A 13,074-nucleotide genomic window follows, 5' to 3' on the forward strand; every position below is an offset into this window, starting at 1 on the left:
CAAATGTATTTATACATTTATTCTTCAAATTTCACTCAACGCTTCTAACGGATATACACAAAAATAATTACCAAGATTTTCAAAATGCGCGACCACGCGTCACCTATCCGGCTTTATAAAAACCCCGCAGTTAAAAACATCACGTAGACTCTTCATCGAACTAGCTTCCACTACATCATGTCGAGGAAGAAGAGAGAGAAAAAAAAAAGATTGATAAAGGAGTCTTACTCTGAAATATATTTCTTTAAGAATAAACACCTGTTTATTTTATAAAATATTCGCGTTGCAGTTTTGGCTTCAAATGTATTTATGCATGTTTTATTCTTCAAATTTCACTCAACGCTTCTAACGGATATACACAAAAATAACTACCCATATATATATATATATATATATATATATATATATATATATATATAGAGAGAGAGAGAGAGAGAGAGAGAGAGAGAGAGTACAGATTTTAAAACTCTTTTATTTCTTTATACCCCCAGGTAACGCCAGGTAGACTTGCTAGTGCGCGAGCCTTTTTTAGTCTCACACAAAAACACGCATTCACATTTCAAGCTATATTACTTGTCATATACATACGCGCACGCAAACATATGCACCCACGTCCACACACGTACATATATTCACGTTCGCGTATATACACTCACATTCACGTATATATACACACACACGCTAAGGAACGCACACATGTACGACGTCACTTCCCCTTTCAAAGGAAATCCACACATGCGCAAAAGACCACCGGAAACACCTATAAAAGGAAGAGACAACCTGTTTCCAGTCTTTTTCAGACCAGCCTCCTAGCTGGATGGTCTACGGACCGACAGCGTGCCTTTTCGGCATACACGCGTACCTCACGTCACCTGCGACTATGTATGGGGCACGAGTTAACAAACAGTACGTACACTTTATACGCTTTCTATCTCCATGAACTGGATTGACTTCCTCACTCTATCTCCCCTTCGGTTTTGGTCCATCAACACAGACATGTGCACAACTCTCTACTGAGCTTAACCCTCTCTTTCTACAGGCTGGCTTGCCACTTCGCGTTTCTCTATTGCATTCCTCTTTCTTTCCACGCGCGTAGTCGTCAATGGCCGAATGAACACGTGTACACCCAAGACTTTCATTTCTCAACAGAAAATAAACGACATGTTTATTTTATTCCAGCATTTCATTTTTTGTTCCTCTACCCCATTTCCTTTTCTTGCCACGCGCAATATGAAATGGTGACCCCGTTATTTTAGAATGAAATGGTTGAGTTTGAACGAAACACTCATGCACGCACGCACTCTCTCTCTACAACAATAAATTTTCCCTCTCACCAGCTAACAACGAGAGACGCACGGCAAACTATAGACTCTTTCTCACCAGTAAACAGCGAGAGACGCACGCCAAACTAAACACGTGTAGTACCCTTTTCTTTCATTTGTTTCTTCACGAAATAAATCCTAGTTCGTTAATTCAATTTAACACGTAGTTTGTCTCTTTCTCAATTCAATTCATTATTCCTAATTTGCACCACCTCAACAAATTGGTGACACCCGAACGCGAGAGGAACACTCATTTCCTTCTATACCCTAGACTGTTACAAAATGGTGACACCCGAACGCAAGAGGAAAAAACATTTCCTCCTATGCCACAAGTCCACAATAAACTGGCGGCCAACTGACGTGAAACGGACAAGCATGGTGACCCTACCTTTTTGAAATTAATTGTTTTGAGCGAGACCCCTGTTTTATTTGATAAAGAAAAAAAACGAACTTTTCAACAAAGAAAAACAAGTGAACTACTACCGACAGGAATAACTACTACAAACAGCAATGACGAAACCCCCTCGTCAGACTCGGCAGAACAATAAACACGGAGCTCTCGACTTCATACCGAATTAAAAAAAAAATTCGCGCTCGACAAACATTTTTCACGGTTTCCTGACATTACCCTGCAACAAACGCGAGGGGCAAAATCACATAGGCCTATACATATTCCCTCCAGCAAAAGCAGATGCAACAACAAAGAAACAATTACAGGACATCCCTATTAACACATAGGAAGAAGTTGAATCAACAATACGAGTTGAGATGCACCACGCACGCTGATAAACTCACAACTTGGAAGTTTCGTTGACAGCCGGCAACCACACTTCGTTCAACAAGAACAAATGCGCAACTAGCGCCCATCCAAACAATGCACACGTTACCGCAGACTTACATGCGAAGACACCGTCAACACAAAACAAAAAATTTTCCTTCCAAACGAACAATTCATTTAACTGTTCAAGCAACTCGTTGCACATGTCAACACAACAAAAACCAAACAAACAAATGTCACCCTAAAAAAAGAGTAAACGCCTTTCCACGCATAAGTAAAATTTTTTTTTGCGAACACACTTTGTTTTTGACATTTTGTTTTAAACCACACCAACAGCAAAAAACAGGACGAAAAGTCAATTGCCGAAAACATTACTTACAAATATATATATATATATATATATATATATATATATATTTGTACACTGCACATATTTTTTTCCTAGGAAGGGGAGTATTGTACGAGCCTTTTCTAGTCTCACACAAAAACACGCATTCACATTTCAAGTTATATTACTTGTCATATACATACGCGCACACAAACATATGCGCTCACGTCCACACACGTACATATATTCACGTTCGCGTATATACACTCACATTCACGTATATATACACACACACGCTAAGGAACGCACACATGTACGACGTCACTTCCCCTTTCAAAGGAAATCCACACATGCGCAAAAGACCACCGGAAACACCTATAAAAGGAAGAGACAACCTGTTTCCAGTCTTTTTCAGACCAGCCTCCTAGCTGGATGGTCTACGGACCGACAGCGTGCCTTTTTGGCATACACGCGTACCTCACGCCACCTGCGACTATGTATGGGGCACGAGCTAACAAACAGTACGTACACTTTATACACTTTCTATCTCCATGAACTGGATTGACTTTCTCACTCTATCTCCCCTTCGGTTTTGGTCCATCAACACAGACATGTGCGCGACTCTCTACTGAGCTTAACCTTCTCTTTCTACAGGCCGGTTTGCCACTTCGCGTTTCTCTATTGCATTCCCCTTTCCTTCCATGCGCGTAGTCGTCAACGGCCGAATGAACACGTGTACACCCAAGACTTTCATTTCTCAACAGAAAATAAACATGTTTATTTTATTCCAGCATTTGAGTTCTTTGTTTCCTTCATTCAATTCATTTCATTATTTTTTCTTGTAGCGAGTTAGGGTATTTATATCCTGCTCCGCAACACTAGTAATTGAAAAAGGATTAATTTAATTTTTTAATTTATTCATAAAAATTGATTGTTTTTACATGATGTTTTTTTTTTTTTTTTTTTATTGAATTTATTTTGTATATATGACTTAAATGAGACAAATTAATATTTCGGTATTATTGTAAATTAACATCCTGCTACTCTCTCCTCCCAATGAGTTTCTTCTTCTTTTTTTTTTTTAAGCGATTACATGTGAACAGTGAAAAGTTGGTGAACAGAAAAAGAAAAAAAGGAAACACAAAAAACAAAAAAACAAAAAGAAGAATTAGAATTTAGAGTGGAAATCAGTTTTGCAGATAAATTTAACGTCCATTTACCGACGTTTTAGACTACTTAACTTTTTTTTTTTTTTCTTTTTCGGCTATGGGAAATAAACCACCGCATCCTGTAATATTAATGATATATTACGAAGGTCGTGGATAAGCTCTATGCGTTTGTATGTTCGGAGGAGTTCTAGTGTTTATGCATAGGTTTGCGACCTTGCCACTCGAACTTAGGGTTAGTGGTAAAAAAATTTAGTTAACAAAAAAAAAAAAAAAAAGAATGATCCGGAAATAGTAAATTATTCAGCTAAATTTATGTACGAAACTGATCCCCCACTCTAAATTCTAAAAAAATTGATTTTTGTTTTGCTGCTTTGGGGCTGATTAAACAGAGGATGTTTGATCTATCTAAAAATTTATCATCTTTTCGTTCCGCCTAAAAATTTATACCGTGTTCCCACTAAATAAATAAATGAACAAATAAATAAACGGAAAGGTTCACGTATTTACTCCGACCCTGATTTTGGCCGAAGCAACAAACAAGTTTATTTTTCACGTTTCTAGTATTAACGCGCGCGTGAGAACAAACTTTCTAAAACGTATTGATTATTATTACCACCCTAACTGGCATACCCCCCTCTCTCTCTCATACACACGAGAGAGAGAGAGAGAGAGAGAGAGAGAGAGAGAGAGAGAGAGAGAGAGAGAGAGTTTAATTCATTATATACGAATTTCATTTTTTTTTTATTCATAGGACACCATCAGTTGAAATAGATAACCTTTAACATGACGTTAACGAATACGATGATGATGATGGTGATGGTGTTGTCATTAGATTGAATTACAACAACAAGAGGGGGAAAGAGAGAGAAAGATCCCTTTTTTATATCATCATCATGATCATCATCATCGAGGTCCACAAGTATTTACAGAAAATCTGCAGCAGCGGGGCTTGTTAAAACAACGTAGGTATATCTGCAAAGGGAAGAAGCACCCGTTATATATATATATATGAGAAGAAGAACAACTTATCCCTCGGGTAAAACGAAGTGAAAGCCACGCGGAATTCCACCAGAGCAGCCGTGTGTGTGTGTGTTTTTTTAAATATAGATATTTTAAATTTTATCAGGAATGAAATACGAATAACAATAACATATAAAAAGAAATTGACCACAACAAGATGTATATTATACACGAAGAAAAGTTATCCGACAACTTCATTTATTTGGATTTACTTTAAAACTTTTATGCAAAACTTTTAACATCATACGCTGAGGAAAATCGAAACTAAAAAAAAAAAGGAGAGAAAAATAGTTTTTTATTTCTTATCGACGCAGCTTAAATTTAGAAAACTACTTTTTTCACCCTAAAAAAATTGAAACACAGGTTTGTAATATTTTTTTTTTTTGTTTATATCATTTTCTTTAAATTTTCAGGCAAATCGAATATTTAGTCTTGTTTAGTAATTAAGAAATGATTGTTAATTTTGTTTGCGTTAATCTAAGGTTTGTTTATAAAGAAAAAAATGTTTGTTTTTTTCCTTTTATAAATAACTTTATCGTCTCGCGCAATGATCATTGTTAACTTGACAGTGTGTCAACTTCTAATTTATAGGTACTTATGCAGAATACCTTTTTCAGAATTCGGGTTTTACTATATATGTAAAGATTTAAATTGTTAAGGTGAAAATAGAGAATAATTACAAAACGCCCTCCCATCCCTATGTTAAAAAATGGTCGGTACTCATGCACATATGCACTTATTGATCCGTGCTGAAATAATAACGTTATTATTTAAAAAGCCATTCTTAACATGGCGAGGGAAGGGTGTTTTGTACCTATTCTCTCTGTACAGAAAATCTTACAATTGAATAAAAAACATATAATAAAACTTTAATAAATTTGGAAATACGATTTAAAAAATAGCGCGGATCAGTAAGTGCATTAGCACCAAATGGTCTTCTAAATAATAAACGGCATTGTTTCAGCACGGTCCGTATTTTGCATCAATGTGTAAAGTGTTACCTAAGCCTCCACGCTTTCAACAGAAAAATAAAATTTGGATCCTCGTTTTTATGCGTCAACACCCTGAAAATACTCGAGGAAAAAGTTGGACTTTATACCGGTATTTCGTTTTAACTATAGCGTAAAATAATCACCTACTTCGGTAAAACGTACCGTGTTGAAATAAAGTTAGTATTTGGAGACCTGTTCTTAATATGGGAGGGTTCTATACTCTCAGCTAACAATTAAATAAACAAAAGATACCGTAAAAATTGAATAACTTGAAAATCTTATTTAAATAAAATAGCACAGTTCGTATTCTGGTATTCTGCATAAGTTGTTCCACTTCCTGGCTGTGGCTAAAAAGTGTTATTTATAATCCAGTTCATGATCACATATCGTAGGACAGAACGAGTAACCATTCTTTTGTACTTCTGAAATAGTCGCCATTTTACCCCCGCTCTAAAGTTAGTTTATTCCCCCTCCTCTATGGTATTTTCAAAATATTGACGTTACCATGGTGTTTATTGGATGGGTTTCTAGCAGTATTTTGTATACTTTTCGATTTTGAGCGATTACTGAGACTCCAGAAGAACTGCCTTTTTTTTTCTCTTGTTCTAACGTAACACTCAACATTACTTCTTTCCAACAAAATAAACGCTTTAAAAAAAAAAATTAAATAAATAAAAATAAACTTATTCAGGTAGGTAGAAGAGTAACTTATCTTGCCTTTGGTAATTATTTATATATATATATATATATATATATATATATATATTATTCCCTCTTTCTCGTTTTGTTATCTATCAAACTAATATAGAATTATCAAATTAATTAAATAAAAACAAAGAATTTTCTTTTTCTTTCAACGAAAAGTCAGTCAACAATTAAGATATTATTATATTTTCTATACAAGTATGTACTTGTTTTTCTTTTTACGAATAAAAGCAAAATGATAATGGAAAATTCCAACGATAATATAGTAGGAATGTGTGCGCGGCTAAACACACTTAATGCATTCATTTCTTGTTTTATAAATAAATACATAAATAAATAAAAATCTAATTACGCGCGCAAAAACGAAATTGATAAATTTCAAGGACGCAAAGATTTCACAAAATACGCCCAGGCAAAGTCTGCGGGGGAAAAAAACTGAAAATGTATTTTGTTTTGCGGACGTAGTTGGAAGCATACCACGTGACAAAGACGTGCACTTTTTCACCAATCAACGCTCAAAGAAAGACTTAATTTTCAAACTTTTTCCCCCAATTTGCCTGGGAGCCTCGCAAAAAAATATATAAACACTGAGCGAACGGTTCTCATTCTCTTCTCTCTTTCTTTCATCAACGTCTTCGTTGCTACTTCCTTTCGCCAGCATGACGAAAAACGCCTATTTGCACGTACGCACGCACGCATGCACAGAGAGAATAATGCAGATATTCAGCCGCACATAGAAACATTTACTATTTCACTTCTATTCTTATTACACACAAAAGAAACAAGCGTGTTTATCACTAAAAAACAGATGTCTTTTTCTTCTTTTTTCTTTCGATCCAGCGAAAATAACTTTTATATTGATAAAAAAACTGACTGCCAAGACACGATTTTCGGACACTAAAAATGATTTCGTTTCTACTTGTTAATTTGTGTAAATAAACGAAGTTTATTTCGCATATTTGATTGTTTTATATTATTATTTATTTATTTGTGGTGGAAAAGGGATCTAATCGAACCTTATTACCACTACAAATGTAACAACAAATATTAAATAATAGTTAACTAATAAAAATTGAAGAAAAAATGGGAGGCAAATGTTTCCACGACTAGTGGCGATGAAAAGGCGCTCATAAAGCCAAATCAATTTACGGTGATTCCACTAACCAAGGCACGACGATCGGCTGAAGTAAAACCAGCTGATTTATTTACCACGTAAATAATTAAAAAAAAAAAAAAAAAAAATTCTTAAAGCGATCGCGAATGAGCGAAGCCAGCTAGCTTCTCATGAAAATTAATTTTGCATACGTGATTACTGAAGTGACGCGTACGCTAACTTTTATTTAGATACCCCCCCCCAAAAAAAACAAGGTTGACATCTTATTGAATTAAACGTTTTTTTTTAAATTGTTATATATAGCTTATATGTTTATATGCAATTTAAATACTTGTGGCGGTGATTACATATGATTAAATAACAAAGTTCTCATTTATCTAAATGAGAACTTTATTTATTCATATGTAAGTGCTATCTAAATGAGATAATGTACTATATATATTTTCTTTAAAAATACCACGTTAGGAACAGACACAAGTATTTACTAATTTTCGGAAAGTTTTTCTTTTATTGGTCACAACATTGCGTACAATTTTTTCACCCCTCCCGCTCCCGCCCGTGTTGGCATATAATAATATAACTGTTCATCAAATTATAATTTGCACAAACTTGAGCTTCATCAGCGCTAAAAAAAAAAAAAATTGTACATAAGGATTGTTGTGAATTTAGAAAAGCACGTTGATGCAGGTGATTAAATGACTTGCTGACTGAATAGTTTTACAATGATAAAAAAAATATAAAAATTAAATAAGTATTTTTATATAGTTTTAAAGGTTAAAAAATTGCGAAGACATACGTATATGCATTAATGTTGGGACGATTAATTTGGAATTGGAAAGACAGTAACTGTTTGGGGTGTGAGTATCGGAAAAATTTGTCCCTATTTTTTGATGCCAAAAACGATTCTTTGAAGTATATTTTTTTTAAAACGATGCATATGTATCGATTTTAAATTACCAATAAAACTAAAACCTATAGATCATCTCCCAGAAGTGTATTTTGTACTTCTGGGAAACATGTGCATATTTAACATGTGTTTTTATGCTAATCAAGAAAAATGACAACTCTATAGTTTAATATTTAGAGATCTATAAAGAATAGGAATCAGTAATTTAGTATGGAATTGATAATTGTATCTGAATCAGGGGGAAAAATATTGGAATTTTCCCATCACTTATATATATCGTTAGTTATCATTCTTATGAAATATGTCTTACACGTGTTTTGTTGTATAGCGGAAGCCCACTAAATAACTTCTCAGAAAAAAAATGTATGTTACTTAAAAATACAGTTTAATCGTTTTTTATATGAACTGAAAAAGGATTTGGAGAAGAAAAAGTGTACATAAAAAGAAATGGAAATATTTAAAGTCTGCAAAAGCAAATATTAAAAAAAAAAAATTATTGTAGTGTTTATAGGCCCCACCCCCGCGAAAAATAATTGAATTCAAAGTATACTTGTGCAATATGCATATATTGCGCTTACACTTTAAAAAAAAAAAAATTTTTTTTTAATTACATTTTCACCCCAAACAAGGCACATTGCCACTTTGTTGTAGGGGGCTACTATCGGGGGCATAAGCATCAGGGGTACTGTGTAGGAAGTTGGGCAGCAAGATGCCGGTTCACGTTCCACTTGAACTTCTGCATGTCAGTACAGTTGGGGAAGCAGGGACCCGGAAGGGAATTCCAAAGTCTAGCTGTTCTGGGGAAGAAACTACTGGAGTAAAAGGCTTTCTTGCATCTATGGATCTCTACTGTGAAGGGGTGGGATTTAGCTGCTTGTCAGGTTTGTCAGGGGTATTTACGTTGAGGGGGCACAAGTGCTTGCAGTTTGTCAGAGCATTCTCCGTTAAAGTACTTGTAGAACAGGCAGAGGGATGCAACATTTCGTCGATAGGACAGAGGCTGAAGTTTAGCTGACAGTTCAGGACCTATCAGATTGGCAACTCTCTTTTGAACCTTGTCTAGGAGCGAGAGACTAGAGGCAGATGCACCAACCCAAATATGACAACAATACTCCATACATGGGCGAATGGTGGCTTTATAGAGGTATAGGATACTTTAAGGCATTAGTATCTTTCTAGCATAATAGAGAGAACCCACCTTCTTCACAGCGGCCCTGGCAATGTTCTCGATGTAATTGGTCCAACTCATGTTTCCTGAGAACGTTAGGTTAAGGAGTTTAAAAAATGTACTTTCAGATAAAGGGTCATTGGCCATTGCTATTGGCGGTAGGGAAGGGTTCTTGTAATTATTGAAGGAAACAAGTTTAGTCTTGGCAGCATTGAAGGTGACTATCCATTTTTGTCCCCATTCCACTACGGATCGGAGGTCATCCTCTAGTGTTTCTGCCATTTCTTTAGATATGTGTTCATTTGTTTTCCTGTCGTGTCTGTTATAGAGCGTGGTGTCGTCAGCATACATACCCATCTCACAGACAATTTTGTCATGGAGGTCATTTATGAATATTAAGAATAGCAGAGGTCCAAGGATAGACCCCTGAGGCATTCCTGCATTTATATCATATTGTTTAGATGTACGACTGTCAAGGGCAACCTGGATTTTTGTCTTATCTAAGAAGGGTCTATGTTATGTATTCTTCCAGTTATGCCGTATGATCTGATTTTCTTGAAGACCCTTATTCCATACCCTGTCAAAAGCCTTAGATATATCTAGAGCTACCGCTCTACCTTCGCCCGTTTTGTCCAGTGACTGGTATATACGTTCTGAGATTACAGTTAGGATGTCTGCTGTGGAACGGGCTTGCCTAAATCCATATTGTTGGTCAGTCAGAAGTTTAGCATCTGTAAGGTGATGGACTAGAGCTTGGTTAATTATGGTCTCAAATATTTTGGTGAAAAGTGGGAGGAGGCTAATGGGGCGATAATTTACTGGGTCAGTTCTTTCGCCAGAATTCTTGAAAACTGGCACTACAGAAGCAGTTTTCCAGCAGGCAGGAAAGCAAGATTCATTAAGGCATTTGTTGTAAACTTTGGAGAGAACTGGAGCTACTTCGGCGGTGCACTTTTTAATAGCACAGCCGGGATGAGATCAGGTCCACATGCTTTTGCAGTGTCAAGCTTTCTTATGATAACATGCACCTGAGCAGGGGTGATTTTCAGATCATCTAGTGTGGCGTCTGTCTGCAAAGGAAAGTCAGGGAGGGGGTGGTTAGCTGAGTCCAGTGTGGAGTTGGAGGCAAACCGTCTGGCAAGCAAGTTAGTCTTCTCAGTTGCTGAGCAAACAACCTCATGATTGTTGAATAGTGAGGGAATTGTTGATTGCCCATTATTTACTACACTGTTGTAGATTTTCCAGAAGTCTCGGGTTCCTAATTTCTGTGCTTCGATGCGTTTTTGGGTGGTTTCAGTAAATTCCCTCTTATCTGTCGCTATTTCTTTCTTACAGTGATATCTGGCTTCTATGTACTTCTGTCTGTTTAAACTGGACTTATGTTGGTTAAATCTGCAGTATGCATGCTGCTTTTGCGCTATGGCAGCTGCACAAGTTGAAGTGAACCATTGGGAAGAGTAGGGTTTGCTATAGAATTTGTGTGTGGGAACATGTGCTTCAATTGTCACTTTGAACCATTCAGTGGTCTCATTAGCAGGAAGTGAAAAGATATTTTGCCATGGAGCGTCCCTGATAAGGTCCCTGATGGCTTCCCAGTCAGCCTTTTTATAATATCTCGTTGTTTTGAGCAGTGGCTCTTCAGTTTTGGCTCTAGAGTTTAGGGCGATTTCAATCATTACCACTGCATGATCGGCGTTCCCAGGAGGGCTGTGGGCATTCGTTACACAGTCATCGGGAACTGTGGTCAGAAACAGGGCTAGAAGTGATGCATGTTTTTCTTGATGGTTTGGGAAACGGATTGGAAACGTAACCATCTCTGATAGCTGTCTCTTCCTTAGCTTTACAATGTTACAATGATTAAGTTACAATTATAAACTTCTATAACAACCTTTTTCTGTTGCTGGTTAAAACGTCTGACTTCCACATTTGTGAAATAGTTAGATATTGTTATCACCACTCTCTCAATATTAGTTTGCGCCACATGCCATTCCAGATTTAACAAAACCGGATGTTAAATTTATTTCTCAGTTCGTTAAACAACAACCAGTTAACTGGCTGGTTAACTAGCCGGGCCGATTTCAGATATCAACTTGTATCTGATTCTCTGCTGGAGACCATATTAAATTACTGTCCTGATTTATTTTTCTGTTTGGCAACAGGACGCTTGATCAGGTGTTCCGATTATAATTTTGTCTGACTGTTTGGCTAACTTAACTTGTTCGGTCATTAACTCTATTAGTTCTCACTATGACCCATTTTGCTTGTCCTAATTCCACACTCTTAAAATTACACCTTCCTTCTTTGTCATTCAATAACTAACTGGAGGCTCCTTCAGTCTTTGACAAACTATGGATACCCACTGTAGGGGTACCTGCGTGTAAAATTTTTGTGGCAGGAGGTGCGCAATCTCCAACCACATCTCTCCTGAATCGATATTGTTAAATACCAGTGGTAAGTGAAGTGTATGTTCAGGACGACTGGAAACAATGCAGAGATAAGCGGAGACCTCATATAGCACCTAGAATTCCCAAATGGTCACCCATCTAGTACTAACCAGGCTCAACGTTGCTTAACTTCGGTGATCTGACAAGAACTGGTGTGTCAACGTGATTATGCCGTATATAATCTATATATCTGTAAAAGTGAATGTGTGTGTGTGTGTCTGTGTACATTTCCCTACGCAATAACTCTGACAATTTTAAGTCTATAGACTCAAAATTTGATATACAGGGTACTGAGATTTAGGGAAAATCTTTGTGATCGGTTTTCGGCCAGAGATTTGGCTGTTAAGGAGTCAAAGTTCAATGATTTGACTTTTGAGAACTCTACCAAACTCGTCCGACAATTTTGGGTCTAAAAACACTTGAAATCTTTGATAAAGGTTCCTTGGACATGGATCTAACTTAATAACTTGATTTGAGCCCAAAACAATAAATTTTAAGGGGTCATAATAGGAGTCAAAATTAAAAAAATTGACCGTTTTTTTTTTTTTTTTTTTGCTCAGCATACACCTCCAAACACCCGGGCAACGCCGGGCACCCATGCTAGTAACTAATAAATATATAATATAAACGTATATATAACGTTTTTTAATGTCGCTATCCTTTTCAAAGCAATCTATGTTCCTTTCCGTACAATTACTCTTTCTCTCCGCTGTGTTGTTCATCAATATTGAATCATCATTGTTGTAGAGATGCCGACGCTTGAACCCTAAACATGAATAACTGTATCTTCTGGCCAGGGTAGTACACGTCAAGGATTCGTCATTTGACACTCAGCCCGGGAACCGGCCCAGCACCTGTCGGACTGAGGTACACCGCCTGGGTAATACCTAAGAGGTCCACCCTCCTAGGCTTTGCCACCGGGCTTTCCGGTGGGGCAAGTTTATTGCTTGCTGCCTGAGGCGCCCCGACCGTGGAATGCCGACGGGGTTACTCAGGTAATTTTTAAAATTGCAGGAGTGTCCCTTCTTTTAGGGGATCCTGCGGGGTCCCCACTTTCCGGCCTTGTGCCACATTTTGCTGAAGTGGGCAACAATTAAATATTTACCCCATTACAAGTCCAAAATATT

General features: G+C 36.8%; 1 protein-coding gene and 1 pseudogene across 1 annotated transcript in view; one reads left to right on the forward strand and one right to left on the reverse strand.

Moving 5' to 3' along the window:
* Positions 1–4,297: 4,297 nt before the first annotated feature.
* Positions 4,298–13,074, forward strand: part of LOC145286091 (uncharacterized) — a 168,068-nt gene continuing 159,291 nt past the window's right edge. Inside the window, exon 1 of the mRNA XM_080134769.1 lies at positions 4,298–4,980. The gene's annotated coding sequence lies outside the window, so the exon portion shown is untranslated. The remainder of the gene's footprint in view (positions 4,981–13,074) is intronic.
* Positions 12,010–12,126, reverse strand: LOC145286833 (5S ribosomal RNA; annotated as a pseudogene).

The sequence above is a fragment of the Euprymna scolopes genome, chromosome 10 (assembly GCF_053919585.1).
Source record: "Euprymna scolopes isolate OS-2025 chromosome 10, ASM5391958v1, whole genome shotgun sequence".
Classification (NCBI taxonomy): Eukaryota; Metazoa; Mollusca; class Cephalopoda; order Sepiida; family Sepiolidae; genus Euprymna; species Euprymna scolopes.